Here is a 17391-nt window from a genome sequence, read left to right on the forward strand (position 1 = left end):
TATTGCCCAGTTGAAAAGGAATAAAAACGGAGCCAGGTTGGTGTCATTCTTGCTTTCTGGTTGTTTGTCTCCCCTGAGAGACAAAACTTGTGCTCTGTCACTATTGGTGTATATGCCTTGGTGTGTTCTTCTATGTTTGTCAATGTGGTTCAGTTCCCAATTTTACCAATCTAAACACTAACTCATTCGTCGTGTATTTTCATATTAACATTGTACAAAGTAAAAAGAACAGTGTTAAAACATGCAATAGGAGACTTATTTCATTATTTATTTATTTATTTCAGTGGAGACTGATCGTAAGACCAGAAGGTGTAGGATCAAAAGCCGGCCATTCACCCCATCGACTCTGCTCCACCATCCGATGAAATCATGGCTGATCTGATAATGCTCAACTCCACTTTCCTGCCTTTTCCCCATGACCCTTTATTTCCTTACTGTTTAAAAATCTGTCTATCTCAGTCTTGCATATGCTTAATGACCCAGCCCCTACAGCCCTCTGTGATAAAGAATTCCAGAGATTCACTCCCCTCTGAGAGAAGAAATTCCTCCTCACCTCTGTTTTAACTGGGCGACCCCTTCCTCAGATATTATTCCCTCTGGTCCTAGACTCTCCCACAAGGGGAAACAACCTCTCAGCATATACCCTGTCAAGCCGCCTAAGAAACTTTCAATCAGGTCACCTCTCATTCTTCTGAACTCCAATGAGTGCAGGCCCAACCTACTCAACGTCTTCTCATAAGAAAGTCCCTCCATTCTCGGGGTCAACCCAGTGAACCTTTTCTGGACTGCCTCCAATGCCACTATATCTTTCCTTAGATAAGGGGACCAAAACTATTCAAAACATTCTAGGCGTGGTCTAACTGATGCCTTGTATAGTTTTAGTAGGGCTTCCCCTTGTTTTATACTCCATTCCCTTTGAAATAAAGGCCAACATTCCATTTGCCTTCTCTATTACCTGTTGAATTTGTGTGCTAGCTTTCTGTGAGGGCCCCCAAATCCCTCTGTGCTGCAGCTTTCTGCAGTCTTTCTCTATTTAAATAATATTCAGCTCTTCTATTCTTCCTGCCAAAGTGCATAAACTCACATTTCCCCACATTATATTCTAACTGCCAAACTTTTGCCCAGTCACTTAACATGCCTATATAGAACCATTGAACCATAGAAAAGTTACAGCACAGAAGGAGGCCATTCGGCCCATCTTGTCCATGCCAGCCCGAGGACACCCAGGTGGCCTTACTAATCCCACCTTCCTGCACCCGGCCCATAGCCCTGCAGTTTACAGCACTTTATGTGCAGATCCAGGTACATTTTAAAAGAGTTTAAAATTTCTGCCTCTACCACCAACTTGGGCAGCGAATTCCAGACACCCACTACCCTCTACGTAAAACAGTTCTTCCTCATGTTCCCCCTGCATATCCCTATGCACTCTTTGTGTCATCCTCACCACTTGCCCTCCCACCTATTTTTGTGTCATCCACAAACTTGGTGATAATACATTCACTTCCCTCATCCAAGTCATTGACATATTTTGGAAATAATTGTGGCCACAGCACTGACCCCTGTGGCACTCCCCTAGTTACAGGTTGCCACCCTGAAAATGCCCCCACTTATTCCAACTCTCTGTCTTCCATAAATTCGCCAATCCTCTATCCATGCTAAAATACTACCCCCAAACCATGGGCTCTTATCGCATTAAGTAGCCTGATGAGTGGTACCCTATCGCATGCCTTTTGTAAATCCTAATATATTACATCTACTGGTTCCCCTTTATCTATCCAGCTTATTACCTCCTCAGAGAATTCTAATAACTTTGTCAGGCATGATTTTCTCATGATGAAGCCATGCTGACTTTGCTTGATTATATAATATATTTTTAAATGCTCCGCAATTACATCCTTTGTAATAGAATACAGCTTTTTCCAAATGATAAATGTGAATCTCACTGGCCAATAGTTACCTGTTTTTTGTCTCCCTCCCTTTTTGACTAAGGATATCACATTGGCAGTTTTCCAATTATCTGGCACTTATTCAGAATCTAAAGATTATTGGAGGATTACTACCATTGCATCCTTTATCTCTGTAGCTATTTCATTTAATATTCAAGGATGCAGCCCATGAGGTCCAGGCTTCTTATCGGCCTTTACCACCATTAGTTCCACTAGTACTTTTTCTCCAGTGATAATTATTGTACTTAGTTCCTCATCCCCACCACCCCCACCCCCATACTTTTGGCCCTTGATTATTTAGTATTTTTGGTATGCTATTAATGTTTTCTATCGTGAAGACTGATGCAAAGTGTTTATTCAACTCGTCTGCCATTTCCTGGTTCCCCATTATTATTTCCCCAGCTTCATTCTCTTAGGGACCTATGTTCACTTTGGCCTCTCACTTCCTTATTTATCTATTTAAAGAAGCTATTACTGTCAGTTTTTATATTACTTGTTAGATTACTCTCAAAGTTAGGTCATCTTTTGTTGGTTTTTCAAACTTTCCCAATCCTCTGGTTTACCACTAATCTTTGTCACATTGTATCTTTCCGTTACTAAGCGCCTGTATGCTACAAAGCAGAGGATAATTGAAATTTTCACTGAGCAACATTTGAATAGACACTGAGTCCTTGTGGTCGAGTTGTTTAGGCAATGGAAACATCGAGAGAATGAATGTGTAAATACAAATAGTCCAAACTGAAATCCCTTAGACATTAGGAATTGTTTCTACTGCTGTCAGGTGTCGCAAGGAACAGGAAAATAAAATTTCAATCACACATGTTCCAGGAATGGATAGGTTAGAATCACCAGGAAAGGCTGAACAGCCTGGAGCTCTTTTCTCTAGAAAAGAGAAGGCTGAGAGATGACCTGATAGAAACGGGATGCTTTGTCCCTGTTTCGTCAGGGATTCAAGGTGAAATTTATTCACTCAGCTGCAGATTTACATCTGCTGAATCTGCATCAAACAAACCATGAAACGTTCAGAGATATAGAAAGAAAGATTCTACATTGAGATGGATTTCTTAAGATCAGATTTTGTCATCTGCTGAATCAGCATTTTTGTCAAACTCTCTCTGTCATTAGATTACAACAGTGACTACACTTCAAAAGGATTTCATTGGCTCTAAAGCGCCTCCGTTGTCCTGAGTTGGTGAAAGGCTCTGTTCAAATGTAAGTCTTTCTTTCTCTTATTTCTTTCTGTCTGACAATCTAAATTAACAATCATATGGAATGGTGAAGTGTATCTGTTATTTTCAGTGTCTACCCCACTCTCTGTCTCTATCTGTCTCTCTTTGCCTCTGTATATCTGCCTCGCTCTCTTTAACTCTCTCAGTCTCTCTGTCTGTGTCTCTATCTCTGTTTACTTTTGTGCTCTTTGTTCCCTCCATTCACTCGCTGTCTGTGTGCAACCAAGATTCAATGGATTGATTTCTGAGATGAGGTGGTTGTTCTAGGAGGAGAGATTAAGTGGGATGAGTCTGTTCTCTCTGGGGTTTAGAATGAGACGTGATCTCATTGAAAAGGCTGACATTCTGAGCCAGCTTGACAGTGAACATGCTGAGAGGCTATTTCCCCCTGACTGGAGCGTCTAGAACTGGGCTCACATTCTCCAGATAATGTATCAGCCGTTTAGGACTGAGGTGAGGAGACATTTCTTCACATAAAAGCGTGTGAATGTTTGGAATTCTGTAGCCCGGAGGTCTGTGGATCCCCAGTCGTTCAGTGTACTAAAGGCTGAGATGGATAGGTTTTTGGACTTTAAGGGAACGAAGGGGCTATTGGGAACAATGGAAAATTGGTGTTGAGGCTGAGGATCTGACATGATTTTATTAAATGGTGGAGGAGGTTCGAGGGGGCTTATTCCTGATTTATTTTTGATGTTTTTAATGTTCCATTTCAGTGGAAATACCATCAAGGCGAAGGGAAACAGCAGGTTGAGCGTGATAGACTGGCCGAACGGTCTCAGGTGCTTGGTTCAGGTCCCAGTCTCTGTGGAACCGCTGCCAAAATTGTAGGTGGTTTACCTGTGGGTCACTTTGAGTGCTCTCTTCTGACGTAAGGATGCCAGTTTATTGGGTTTCATTTTAACTGGAAGAAGGAGGAGAGGCAGTACAAATACTACTTGCTTGTGTGAGAATGCACAGTAGTGGAAGTAGTTGAGTTGCTCTTCCAGAGATCCGGCACGGGCACATTGGGCCGAATGCCCTCCTTCTCTGCTGCAGCCATCTTATATACCAACTATTTTAACCTACCCACAGGGCCAGTCTTCGTAGCCGAGTGGTTAAGGCGATGCTGTCCAAATCCATTGGTGTTTCCCGCTTCTCATTATTCCTGCTTTAAATCTGTGTTTACAGAATTAATTATCAGTTAAATTGAATAAATTCCACCCAGAAACTCGGGATTTTTCCTATTTCCGTTCATTGATGAAAGCATTCACGAAATTTCCAGTCGGAAATGGAACAAGAACGGAGCCATGTTGGTGTCATGCTTGCTTTCTGGGTGCTTATCTCTCCTTAGAGACAAATCGTTGCCTTCTCTCACTTTCGGTGAATATGTTTGTGTGTGTTCCTCTGTGTGTCAATGTGGTTCGTTCCCCGAGGGGCTGAACACATTTTTACCATCACAAACTTTATTCACATAAGCTGTGAAGCTTCGTATCTAAATTTTACAGCGAAAAATATCAGGATGAAAGATGCAAGAGGAGTTGGCAATGCTTGGAAGGAGGTGCAGCCAAGAAGAGGAAGATACAGTGAGAAGTTTCCTTCTCATTTAGATTTGGAACCAGATCTGGGAGATATTTGTGTTGGTGTAAACAGTAAAATCTCCCCTATTACTGCTATATTTTGCCTTTCACCAGCATCTCTATAGTCAGGGATTTGCAGCTTTTCTCTCATTCCTTGTCTTCATCTCTGTGTTTGTTCTCGACCTTTTGCATGGATGACATTTCCAGCTCTGATGCAAAACTCAAGCTCTCACTGCACTGATTCTGGCAGAGCTAATAATTTTAATCAGGAAATAACTCGAGCTCATTTTAAGAGCTTGTATGAGGCGAATAAACCATCATTCCCTAACCAGGGATCGAACCCAGACCACAGCAGTGAAAGTACCGAATCATGACCACTAGACCATTAGGGAAACTACTGAAAAGCCTTACAACCTGGCTTATCCATGCTACCTATGCCTTCTATTTTCATTTCCGACCCTTTTCACCAGAGACACGTTTCATAAGAACATAAGAAATAAGAGGAGTCGGCCATTCGGCCCCTCTAGCCTGCCCTGCCATTCAATAAGGTCATGGCTGATCTACTCCAGGCCTGAACTCCTCTTTCGTGTCAGCTCCTGATAGCTCTCAACTCCCCGATATTTTGAAAATATATCTAACTTCTCTTTAAATACTTTCAATGATCTAGCCTCCACAACTCTCTAGGGTAGAGAATTCCAGTCATTCACTACCCTCTAAGAAAATAAATTCCTTCGCATCTCAATTTTAAATGGGTGTCCCCTTATTCTGTAATTATGTCCTCTAGTTCGAGATTTCCTCACTAGTGGAAACATCTTCTCAACACCTACCCTGTCAAGCCTCATCAGATCCATATATGTTTCAATAAGATCACCCCTCATTCTTCTAACTCTAATGAATAAAGGCCTAACCTGTTTAGCCAATCTTGATAAGTCAATCCCTGCATTCCAGGAATCAACTAGTGAATCTCTTTTGAACTGCCTCTTATGTCAGTATATCCTTTCTTAAATATGGGGACCAAAACTGTACATATGCTCCAGGTGAGGCCTCACCAACAAGTTGCACAGTTGTAACAAGATTTCCCAATTTTTAAATTCCAACCCCCTAGCATTACAGGCCAAAATTCTATTTGCCTTCTTAATAACTTGCTGCACCTGCATGCTAACTTTTTGTGTTTTGTGCACAGGAACAACCAGATCCTGCACTTTTTTGGAGTCTCTCTCCATTTAAATAACAGTCTGCCTTTTGATTTTTCCTACCAAAGTGCATGACCTCACACTTTCCTACATTAAACTCCATCTGCCAAGTTTTTGTCTTCTTACTCAACCTGTCTATATCATTTTGCAGATTCCTTATGTCCTCATCACAACATGCCCTCCCACTTGTTTTTGTATCGTCAGGAAATTTGGATACATTACACTCTGCCCCCTCCTCCAAGTCATTAATATAGATAGGAAATTATTGAGGCTCTAGGACTAATTATTGTGGAACTCCACTAGTTGCGTCTTTCCAACCTGAAAAATACCCATTTATCTCGACTCTCTGTCTTCTGTGTGTTAACCAATCCTCAATCCATGCTAATACATTATCCCCAATACCATGAGCTCCTATCATGTGCAATAACCTTTTATGTGGCACCTTATCGAATGCCTTCTGGAAATCCAAATACACTACATCTACCGGTTCCCCTTTATCAAATCTGCTTGTTATATCCTCAAAGAACTCGAACAAATTTGTCAAACATGATTTCCCTTTCACAAAACCATGTTGACTCTGTTTTATTGCGTTAATCTTTTCTAAACGTCCTATTTCTTCCTTAATAATGGACCTTTTATCCAAACTGGAGGAATTTAGAGATTTAATTGTTTACAAACAAGTTTAGAGTCAGGAGAAAAGAGGGGGATGGGGGGTAGTGGTTGGTGGGGGGAGAAAGAAAGAACAAATGTTCTTACGATAGGATAGTAGTTTGGAGTGATTAAGTGACAAAGGGGATGATGGTGCGAGGCAACATTGGGTGATAAGAGACAATGAAATAAACTAATGGGACAAATGAAGAAACAAAACACAAGTCCAGAGGAGGGACAAATGGTAACATCAGAACCATTAGCAGCACTTACTGTCTGAAAAAATGGGATTGATGGTTCTGATCTGAAATTGTTGAAATAAATGTTGAGTGTGGAAGGTTGTAAAGTGTCTAATTAGAGATGAGCTGCTGTTCCTTGAATTTCCATTGAGCTTCACTGGAACAGTGCAGGAGGTCAAGGACAGAGAGGCCAGGGTGGGAGTGGGTGGAGAATTAAACTGGTAAATGACCAAGAGCTCAGGATCACACTGAAACGTGATATTCCACAAAGCAGTTACCCAATGGGATTTAGTCACCTCAGCGTAGAGGAGAGTGCATTGTGAGCAGTGAATACACGATATTGATTTGCAATAAGTACAAGAAAATCACTGTGTCATTTGGAAAGTGTGTTTGGTGCCCGGGAATGTGGGGTGGGAGGAGGTGAAAGGGTGAGCGGGGCGGGGGGGGTGGGGAGGTGGGGGGGGGAGGGGGGGTGGAGGGGGGGGGTGGAGGGGGGGGGGGTGGAGGGGGGGGGGTGGAGCGGGGGCGGTGGTGGGGGGGGTGGCGTTGCGCTGCATCTGTTGGACTTGTGTGGAAAGTTTTAATCTGGAAAATGCACAAACAAGGTGCACATGAATTGCAAATTCACCTCCTCACTGCTTGGCAATCATGTTAACTGAACTTTCCACTGGCCCCGTGCTGAAATCTTGTCATTCCCTGATAGGCATTCCTAATGGTATAAGTGGCGGGTTTAGAATGAAAACCGCCCTCTGCTTCACTGCAAGGTTGAGAGACAACTTGCTAGATGATTCAGAATGTCACAGAACATTGGACTGGCTCATTTAATCTCATTTTATTTTACCTAATGGGAGAATGTCTCAAATAGAAGATGGTGAATAATAGCTCGAAACCACAGTCCTCTCTCCCACTGCCGTAGTGATCCTTCCAACACACAGGAAGTTGGGGCAATAGTGACTTTGATGCGCTGATTAGCTCTGTCTCCATATTATAGGAAGGATCGAGGAGCAATGGAGAAGGTGTAAAAAAGATTTACTGGAATTATGCCAGAATTGGAAAGTTATATCAATCAACAAAAATTGAACGGGTTGAAAAAGCTTTGACTAGAAATGAGAGTGAGGAATGACCAGACCGAGTCCTTTAAGGTAAACAAATGTTTTGTCAGTATAGACAAGTGGAAGATGATTCCATTTGTGATTGGACGAGAATAAATATAAATTAGTCACTAATAAATTGAATGTGTAGATCAGGAGCAATTTCATTCACCAGAGATAATGCAGAATGTGCTGTAAATACTCAGCACTTGAGGAGCATCTGTAGATTGAGAAACAGAGTTAAGTTTTCAGGTCTGTGCACCGATGCAATGCAGTACTGAAGGAAAGTCATAGCCCTGAAATGTGAACTATGTTCCTCTCTCCACAGAAGCTACCAGATCTGCTGAAAATTCCAGCATTTTCTGTTTTCATTGCAGATTTACAGCACCTGCTTTTCGATAACTGTAGATGGTTCAGAATGTAGAAGTTGTTATCAGAAGGGATTGAGATCCCAGTGTTAGCTCAAAAGTTATGGGTGAAATTACACTGTAAAATGATCGTTTACCATTTGCTGACAAGATGGAATTTAGATGTTCTGTGTATCGGAAGGAAAATCACTTGCTCACACTGCCTGCTGAGACTCAAGTGAGTTCACATCAAAATGTAGGGGTTTGTTCTTCTGTTATTTACACCCGGGACAGAATTATGGTGGAGGACCTGTGCACTTTGTTTATCACATCAATTGGCTTAATAATGTTATATCTTGGCCCTGTTACTCCAATCGTCATCGGATCACAAATAATAATTTTTTGTTCAAAAAATACGAAATTTCAATGGCGGCGGGGGTACCCAGCATTCAAAGGGGAGCAGAATGTGCCCTATCTTCATGACAACAGTTCGGTGCGCGTGCGCATTGTAGAGTATGTTTAGAGCATGCGCATTGCGTCTGTTTCATGAGCATGCGCAGTGCTGGTCTGTGACCGAACTGCTCAGAGCGGGTGATCGAATGTCGAGCGGAGCGAACTAACAGAGTTAGTGGGTGTGTGAGGAGGAATGGAGCCAGCGGAGTGGGCAGGGAGGCTTCATAAAGACACAGTGCAGGCCGCAGAGCCCAAATAACAAGGTACCGGTCTTGTGTTTGCAGAGAACGGGCCGAAAAAGTCTGGATTTTTCCCTTCGCCAGGCCCGGGGTAACGGCCGCCATCTTTATAGGGGGCAATGTGCAGCAGGGCGCATGCGCGATCATCCTGGTCCAAATAGCAGGAGGAGAGAATGTTGTGCATTTCTATCCTGGACTGACAGGGATGGATTTTGGAAACTCCTTTTACAGGGGTTAGAAGAGGAGGATTTACAGACGGGAAAGTCAGGCCAAACATCACATTAAGATCTGACAGAGTCACTCGATTCATCACGACCTGGATCCTCCTTTTCTAATGCTCTGTACAAACTGTTTCCCAAACCTGTCACTGTCAGTCCAAGATAGAAATTCAGGACCTGGATATTATTGGTCTCTGAGTGTAAGCATTGAGTTCCAGGTCATCAACACTCATATTCTTCCTTGCATCCCTCCATACCTCTTGGCCCAAAATCTGAAATCTCTGTCCCATAACCCTTTTACAATCAGTTGATAGGAACTGCTTTTCTTTACCTACCTTATCTAAACCTATCATAATCTTCTACATATCTATTACATCTCTCCTCGCTCTCCTTTGTTCCAAGGAGAACAACCCCAACCTAACCTTGTAACTAAAACCCCTCATCTCCAGACCCATTCTGGTAAATCTCCTCTGTACCCTCTCATGGAGCCTCCCAGCCTTCACAATATGTGGTGATCACTGGTTTGCACAGACCCAGATGTTCTGTGTTCGTGTCTGTGACATCATAAGAACATAAGAAGTAGGAACAGTGGTAGACCATTCAGCCCCTTGAGCCTGCTCCGCCATTCAGTAAGATCATGGCTGATCTTCTTGTGTTTTGATTTCCACATTCCCATCTAACCCCAATAACATTTGATTCCTTTGCCTAACAAGAATCTATCTACCTCGGCCTTAAAAATATTCAATGATCCCGCCTCCACTGCCTTCTGAGGCAGAGAATTCCGAAGTCGTACAATCCTCAGAGAAAACATTTCTCCTTATCTCTGTCCTAAAAGGGCGACCCCCTAATTTTGAAACAGTGCCCCCTAGTTCTGGACTCACCAACAAGGGGAAATATCCTTTTGAAGTTCACCTTGTCAAGGTTGTTCAGGATCTTGTATACTTCAATCAAATCACCCTCACTCTTCTAAACTCCAGTGGAAACAAGCCCAGTCTGTCCAACCTTTCCTCATAAGACAACCCACTCATTCCAGGTATCAATCTACTTAACCTCATTTGAACCGCCTCCAATGCATTTACATCCCTCCTTAAATATGGAGACCAAAACTGCACACAGTATTCGAGGTGCAGTCTTACCAATGCGCTGTATTACTGAAGTTTAACACCCTTACTTTTATGTTCAATCCCTCTCATAATGAAGGATAGCATTCCATTAGCCTTCCTAATTATTTGCTGTAGCTGTATGCTAACTTTTTGTGACTCATGCCCTTTGCACCTCAGAATTATGCAGCTATGCTCCATTTAAGTAACACTCTGTTTTTATGTTCTTCCTGCCATTTGCCAGATTTTTGTCCACTCACTCAACCTATCTATATCCATCTGCAACCTCCTCATGTCCTCTTCACAACATACTTTCCTACCTATCTTTGTGTCATCTGCAAATTTAGCTACCATGTCTTCACTCCCCTCATCTAAGCCATTGATGTAAATCATATAAAGTTGAGGCCCCAGTCCAGACCCCAGTGGGGCCCTGCTCGTCACATCCTGCCAATCCAAAAAAGACCCATTTACGCATACTTTATGCTAGCCAGCAAATCTTCTATCCAGGTTCATATGTTACCCACTAGACCATGCGTTTTTATTTTCCATAATAATCGTTAATGTGGCACCTTATCATAAGAACTAGGAGCAGGAGTAGGCAATTCAGCCCCTCGAGCCTGCCCTGCCATTCAATACGATCATGGCTGATATCATTTTGGCCTCAACTCCAACTTCAACCCATTACTAATTAAAAATCTGTCTATCTCCTCCTTAAATTTATTCAGTGTCCCGGCATCCACTGCACTCTGAGGTAGTGAATTCCACAGATTCACGACCCTTTGAGAAAAGTAATTCCTCCTCATCTCTGATTTAAATCTACCACCTCAAACTATGGCCTCTCATTCTAGAATGCCCCAGATGGGGAAACATCCGCTCCACACCTACTTTGTCTATCCCCTTTAGCATCTTATATACCTCAATTAGATCTCCTCTCATCCTTCTAAACTCTAGCGAGTATTGACCTAAACTGCTCAATCTCTCCTCATAAAACAAGCTCTGCATCTCTGGAATCAATCTAGTGACCCTCCTCTGAACTGCCTCCAGTGCAACTACATCCTTCCTCAAGTAAGGGGACCAAAACAGTGCACTGTACTCCAGGTGCGGTCTCACCAGTGCCTTGTACAGTTACAACAACACTTCCCTATTTTTATACTCTATTCCTTTAGCAATAAATGCCAACATTCCATTTGCCTTCCTTATTACCTGCTGTACCTGCATTCTAGCTTTCAGCGATTCATGCACGAGGACACCCAGATCCCTCTGCACTGAAATATTCTGAAGTTTCACTCCATTTAAATAATAAGTCACCTTTTTATTCTTCCGACCAAAATGGATAACCTCACACTTATCCATGTTAAACTCCATCTGCCAAATTTTGGCCCATTCACCTAACCTGTCTATATCCATTTGTAAATTTCTTATTTCTTCCTTGCAACTTACTTTCCCACCTATTTTGGTGTCATCTGCAAATTTAGCTCTAGTATCTTCTATCCCTGAATCCAAGTCATTAATATAGATTGTAAATAGTTGGGGCCCAAGGACTGAACCCTGTGGCACCCCACTAGTTACAGCTTGCCATCCAGAAAAAGACCCATTTATCCCGACTCTCTGCTTTCTGTTGGTTAGCCAATCCTCTATCCAAGCTAATATATTACCCCTAACTCTGTGTGATCTTATCTTGTGTATTAATCTTTTGTGCAGCGCCTTATCAAAGGCCTGGAAGTCCAGATATACTACATCTGCAGGATCCCCATTATCCACTTTGCTTGTCACATCTTCAAAGAACTCTAGCAAATTAGTCAAACAGGATTTACTTTTCATAAAACCATGCTGACTCTGATGGATTGCATTTTGACTTTCCAAATGCCCCATTCCTACCTCCTTAATAATGAATTCCAACAATTTCCCAATGACAGACATGGAACTAACTGGTCTATAATTTCCTACTTTCTGCCTCCCCTGCTTTTTGAATAAGGGCATTTTATTAGCATTTTTCCAATCCACTGGAACCTTTCCAGAATCCAGGGAATTTTGGAATGTTATAGCCAATGCATCCACTATCTCCGCTGCCACTCCCTTTAAGACCCTGGGATGTAGGCCATCAGGTCCTGGGGACATGTCACCCTTTAATCCCAATAGTTTGCTCAGTACTTTTTCTCTAGTGATGGTGATTGTTCTAAGTTCCTCCTTCTCTATACCCTCTGCACTACCTATTACTATTTGGGTGGTACTCGTGTCCTCCACTGTGAAAACTAAGGCAAAATATTGATTAAGCGTCTCTGCCATTTCTGCGTTCCCCACTATTAACTCCCCAGTCTCGTCCTCCAAAGGACCAGCATTCACTTTAGCTACTCTCTTTCCTTTTATATACTTGTAAATGCTTTTGCTCTCAGCTTTTACATTTTGCGCTAATTTTCTTTCATAATTTACCTTTGCTCTTTTTATTATTTTTTAGTAATCCTTTGTTGATCTTTAAACATTTCCCAATCTTCCAGCCTGGCACTGACCTTTGCAGTTTGATATGCCTTAGTTTTTGCCTTTAAGTTATCTTTAACTTCCTTGCTTAGCTATGGATGCTTTTTCCCCCTCTTACCATCTTTCTTCCTCATTGGGATATATTTCACTTGGGAGGAATTGAATATCTCCTTAGATATCTGCCACTGTTCATCAACTATCCTACCTTGTAGTCTTCCTGCCCAGTCCACGAGGGCCAAATCTGCCCTCATGCCTATGTAGTTACCTTTGTTTAACTCCAGAACACTAGTGTGGGACTCATGATTCTCACTCTCAAACTGAACCTGAAATTCTATCATGCTATGAGCACTCTTCCCTAGAGGATCCTTTACTATGAAATCATTAATTAGTTCCATCTCATTACACAAAACCAAATCCAGAATAGCCTGTTCCCTGGTTGGTTCCACAACATATTGCTCCAAGAAACAATCTCTAATACATTCTATGAACTCTCCCTCAAGGCTACCCTTGCCAATTTGATTAGTCCAGTCTATATGCATATTAAAATCACTCATGATTATTGCCGTGCCTTTCTTACATGCTCCCAGTATTTCCTGGTTTTTCTGTGCCCTACTGCTAAACTACTGTTTGGGGACCTATAGATTACCCCCTTGCTATTTCTTATTTCTACCCAGACTGACTCTACGTCTTGCTCTCCAGTGCCTATATCATTCCTCACTATAGCACTGATCTCTTCCTTTACGAACAAAGCTACATCACCTCCTTTTCTTTCCTGCCCATCCTTCCGAAACACTGAGTACCCTTGGATATTCAACTCCCAAACCTGTTCTCCCTGTAACCACGTCTCAGTAATCGCCACCAAATCATACCTATTTATCTAGATTTGCGCTGTTATCTCATTAGTTTTATTCCGAATGCTATGCAAAGCCTTTAAGTTTGTCCTGTTGTCAATTTTCCCTACTCCTTATATGATTCTTTGGTGCAATATGGCGTTCACACACTCTATCCCTCCCTTTCACTTTTTGATAGCAATCAGCCTCGTCCCTAACCTGCACTCTTACCCTCTCCTTAAACTTTGATCTTTTATATTTCCATGCAACTGAACCCTCCCCCCCACTATTTAGTTTAAAGCCCTATCTACAACCCGAGTTATGCAATTCACCAGGACACTGGTCCCAGCCTGATTCAAGTGGAGCCCGTCCGAACAGAATAGCTCCCTCTTTCCCCAGTACTGGTGCCGATGTCCCATGAATTCGAACCCAGTTCTCCTGCACCAATCTTTGAGCCATGCATTTACCTGTTTAATCTTATTGTCCCTGTGCCAATTAGTTCATGGCTCAGGTAGTAATCCGGAGATTGTTATCTTTTTGGTTCTGCTTTTTAATTTAGCCCCTAGCTGCTCGTATTCCCTCAGCAGAACCTCTTTCCTTCTTCTGCCTATATCGTTGGTACCTACGTGGACCAGGACAATTGCATCTTTCCCCTCCAACTCCAAGTTCCTCTGCAGTCCAGCTGAGATATCCTTAACCCTGGCACCAGGGAGGCAACACAGCCTTCGGGACTCTCGATCCTGGCTACAGAGAACAGTATCTATTCCCCTAACTATTCTGTCCTTGATTTCAACTACATTTCTCTTTTCTCCTTCCACTTGAATGGCTGCCTGTACCACGGTGCTATGGTCAGTTTTCTCATCCTCCCTATAGTCCCCGCTCTCGTCCACACAGGGATCAAGAATCTCGAACCCGTTGGGTACGGGCAAGGGCTGAGGCTCCTTCAGTGCTAATTCCTGGATCCCTCTACCTGCCTCACTCATAGTCACACCCTCCTGTCCCTGACCACTGGCTGAATTTAAGGTAGTTAATCTAAGGGGTGTGACTGTCTCCTGAAGCACAGCATCCAGGTAACTCTCCCCCTCCCTGATGTGTCACAGTGTCCGAAACTCAGAGTCCAGCCCATCAACTCTGAGCCGGAGTTCCTCGAGCAACCAGCATTTGCCACAGATGTCACTGGGAACCACAATGGGGTCCACCAGCTCCCACATCATGCAGCTACTAAACATCACCTGGCCCTGCTTCTCTATTTTATTTAATTAGTTTTTAAGTTTGTTTTTAAATTTCCTACTGGTCTTTAGTTTACCAATCTGTAAAATATTTCTCCTATTTACCTTTAATCTGAAAGCAAGTAAGAATAGAGATTCAAAATACACTTTTTTAAATCAATTGGAACTCGCTCTCTCTGCTGAGTTGAAGCTGAAGTGTTAGGCCTCCGATCCTGGGCCCCAGTAGTCACCTTTAAGCTGAAATCAACTTAGAATAGGTAGTTAAATCTAGCAGCTACTTACCAACTAATGAACTTATGGTTTTCCTGTGATGTCACTCTTTGTTTTTCACTTGGCGACGGTGACTGCAGAGGACTCTCCTCTCGCTCTCTCCTCTAGCTGCTGCTGACTGCCTGTCCCAGAGTCCTCCTCTCGCACTCTCCATCAGATGCCTTCTTGAAATCCAAGTGCAGTATGCCTACAGGCCCCCCTTTATCCACTGTGCATGTTATTCCTTCAAAAAAACTCCAATAATTTGTTTAAACATGACTTTCCTTTCACAAAACCATGGTGACTCTTCCTGATTGCCTTGAGCTCTTCTAAGTGCTCAGCTATAACCTCTTTAATGATCAATTCTAATAATTCTCCACAACAGAAGTCAAGCTAACTGGCCTATAGTTTCCTGTTTTCTGCCTCCCTCCCTTCTTGAATAGAGGGGTTATATTTGCTGCTTTCCAATCTGATGGAACCTTTCCAGAATCTAGCAAATTTTGGAAAATTAACACCGACTACCTCATTAGCCGCCTCTTTTAAGACCCCAGGATGTAGTTAATTGGGTCCCAGAGACTTGTCAGCCTGCAGCTCCATCAATTTGCTCAGTACCATTTCCCCAGTGATTTCAATTTCACCAAGTTCCTTTCTCCTGTCACCTCCTCATTTGCAGCTATTACTGGAATTTTTTTTGTATCCTCTATATTGAACACAGAAACAAAATATTTGTTCCTCTCTTCCACCATTTCCTTATCTACTATGAACTACCAATTGACACTCTCTGGAGGACCAACACTCACTTAACTCACTCTTTTCCTTTTTAAGTACCTGAAGAAACTCTGGTATCCATTTTCAAATTTCATACTCTAATCTCTTTCTCCTGATAAACCTTTTAGTCATTCTCTGTTGTTCTTTATATTCTGTCCAATCATCTGTCCTGCCACTCATCTTTGCGGAGTTGTATGCTTTTTCCTTAAGTTTGATGCTTCCCTTAACTTCTTTAGTAAACCACAGATGTTGGGTCCTCCCCTTAGAATTGTTCTTTATTGTAGAAATGTACTTATTCTAAATACTCTGAAGTATCCCCTTAAATGTCTGCCACTGCTTCTCTATTGATCTATTCTGTAGCCTAGTTTCCCAGTTCACTTCAGCGAGCTGAGCTTTCATCCCCACAGAGTTGCCCTTATTTAGGTTTAAGATACTAGTCTTATTTGTATTTGTATCACGCCTTTTGTGTAACAGAATGTTCCAAGGTGTTTCACAGGAGTGTTTCAAGAAACTTTTGAGAACGAACCACATGAAGAGATTTCAGGGCAGATTAACAAACGTGTAGTTGAAAAGGGAAGTTTTAAGGATTATCGTAAAAGGAGGAAAGTGAGGTGGAGAGGTTTATGGAGGAAATTCCGGAGTTCATGATCTTGGCAGCTGAAGGCGTGGCCACCAAAGGTGGAGGAATTAAAATTGGGAATGCTCAGGAGGTCGGAATTCGAGGAGTGCAGACATCTCAGAGGGCGGTGAGGCTGGAGGAGATTAGAGAGGTAGGGAGGGAAAGACCATGGAGGGATTTGAAAACAAGGATGAGAATTTTAAAATTTAGATTCTCCTTATCCCAGGGCCTTTGTAGGTCAATGAGCACAGGGGTGATGGGTGAACAAGACTTGGTGCGAGTAAGCAGCAGAGTTTTGGATGACCTCAAGATTACAGGGAGGGTGAATGTGAGAGGCCGGCCGGGAGTGCATTAGGATAGTTAAGTCAAGAGGTAACATAGGAATGGATGAGAGTTTCAACAGCAGATGAGCTGAGACTGGGATGGAGTCAGGTGATGTTACTGAGGTGGAAATAGGTGGTCTTGCTGATGATGTGGATCTGTGGTTGGAAGCTCCTCTTGGAGTGAAATATTTCATCATGGCTGTGAACAGTCTGGTTCAGTCTCAGACAGTTATCAGGGAGAGGGATGGAGTCGATGTGTAGAGAGTGGAGTTTGTAGCGGGAACTGAAGACAATGGCTTCAGTCTTCCCAATATTTAACGAGGAAATTTCTGTTCATCCAGTGCTGGATGTCAGACAAGTCAGGATGATGTGTGACTTGAAAGGGAACTTGGAGGTGATGTTGTTCACATACACCTGCCACCCTGGCCCTTCTAGAGTGAAGAGGTTGAGGGTTTGGGAAGTTTTTGTCAAAGTTCCGGTTAAGTTGTAGATGATAAAATCCATTTGCTTTACCGAGCGACTCTGCCACCTCTCTCCCTCCCTCTCTCTCTCTCCCTCTCTCTCTGTCTCTATTTTCTCTCCGAGAGGCCAGAGTCTTGTGTGGGCCCAGACCGGGTGGCAGGTTCCCTTCCCTGAAGG

General features: G+C 42.8%; 2 protein-coding genes, 1 non-coding gene and 1 pseudogene across 4 annotated transcripts in view; 2 read left to right on the plus strand and 2 right to left on the minus strand.

The window, feature by feature from the left end:
- The window catches only part of LOC144698328 (uncharacterized), a 694970-nt gene that overhangs the window by 521700 nt on the left and 155879 nt on the right, over nucleotides 1-17391 (minus strand). The gene's annotated exons all lie outside the window — the stretch shown is intronic.
- The window catches only part of LOC144698352 (uncharacterized), a 674481-nt pseudogene that overhangs the window by 235485 nt on the left and 421605 nt on the right, over nucleotides 1-17391 (plus strand). The window lies entirely within an intron of this gene.
- Nucleotides 1-17391, plus strand: part of LOC144697667 (uncharacterized) — a 200642-nt gene that overhangs the window by 131385 nt on the left and 51866 nt on the right. The gene's annotated exons all lie outside the window — the stretch shown is intronic.
- On the minus strand, nucleotides 5052-5123 carry trnae-uuc (transfer RNA glutamic acid (anticodon UUC)). The gene has a single exon. It is a non-coding gene; the product is annotated as a tRNA-Glu (tRNA).

The sequence above is a fragment of the Cetorhinus maximus genome, chromosome 23 (genome assembly GCF_964194155.1).
Source record: "Cetorhinus maximus chromosome 23, sCetMax3.hap1.1, whole genome shotgun sequence".
NCBI classification, from domain to species: Eukaryota; Metazoa; Chordata; class Chondrichthyes; order Lamniformes; family Cetorhinidae; genus Cetorhinus; species Cetorhinus maximus.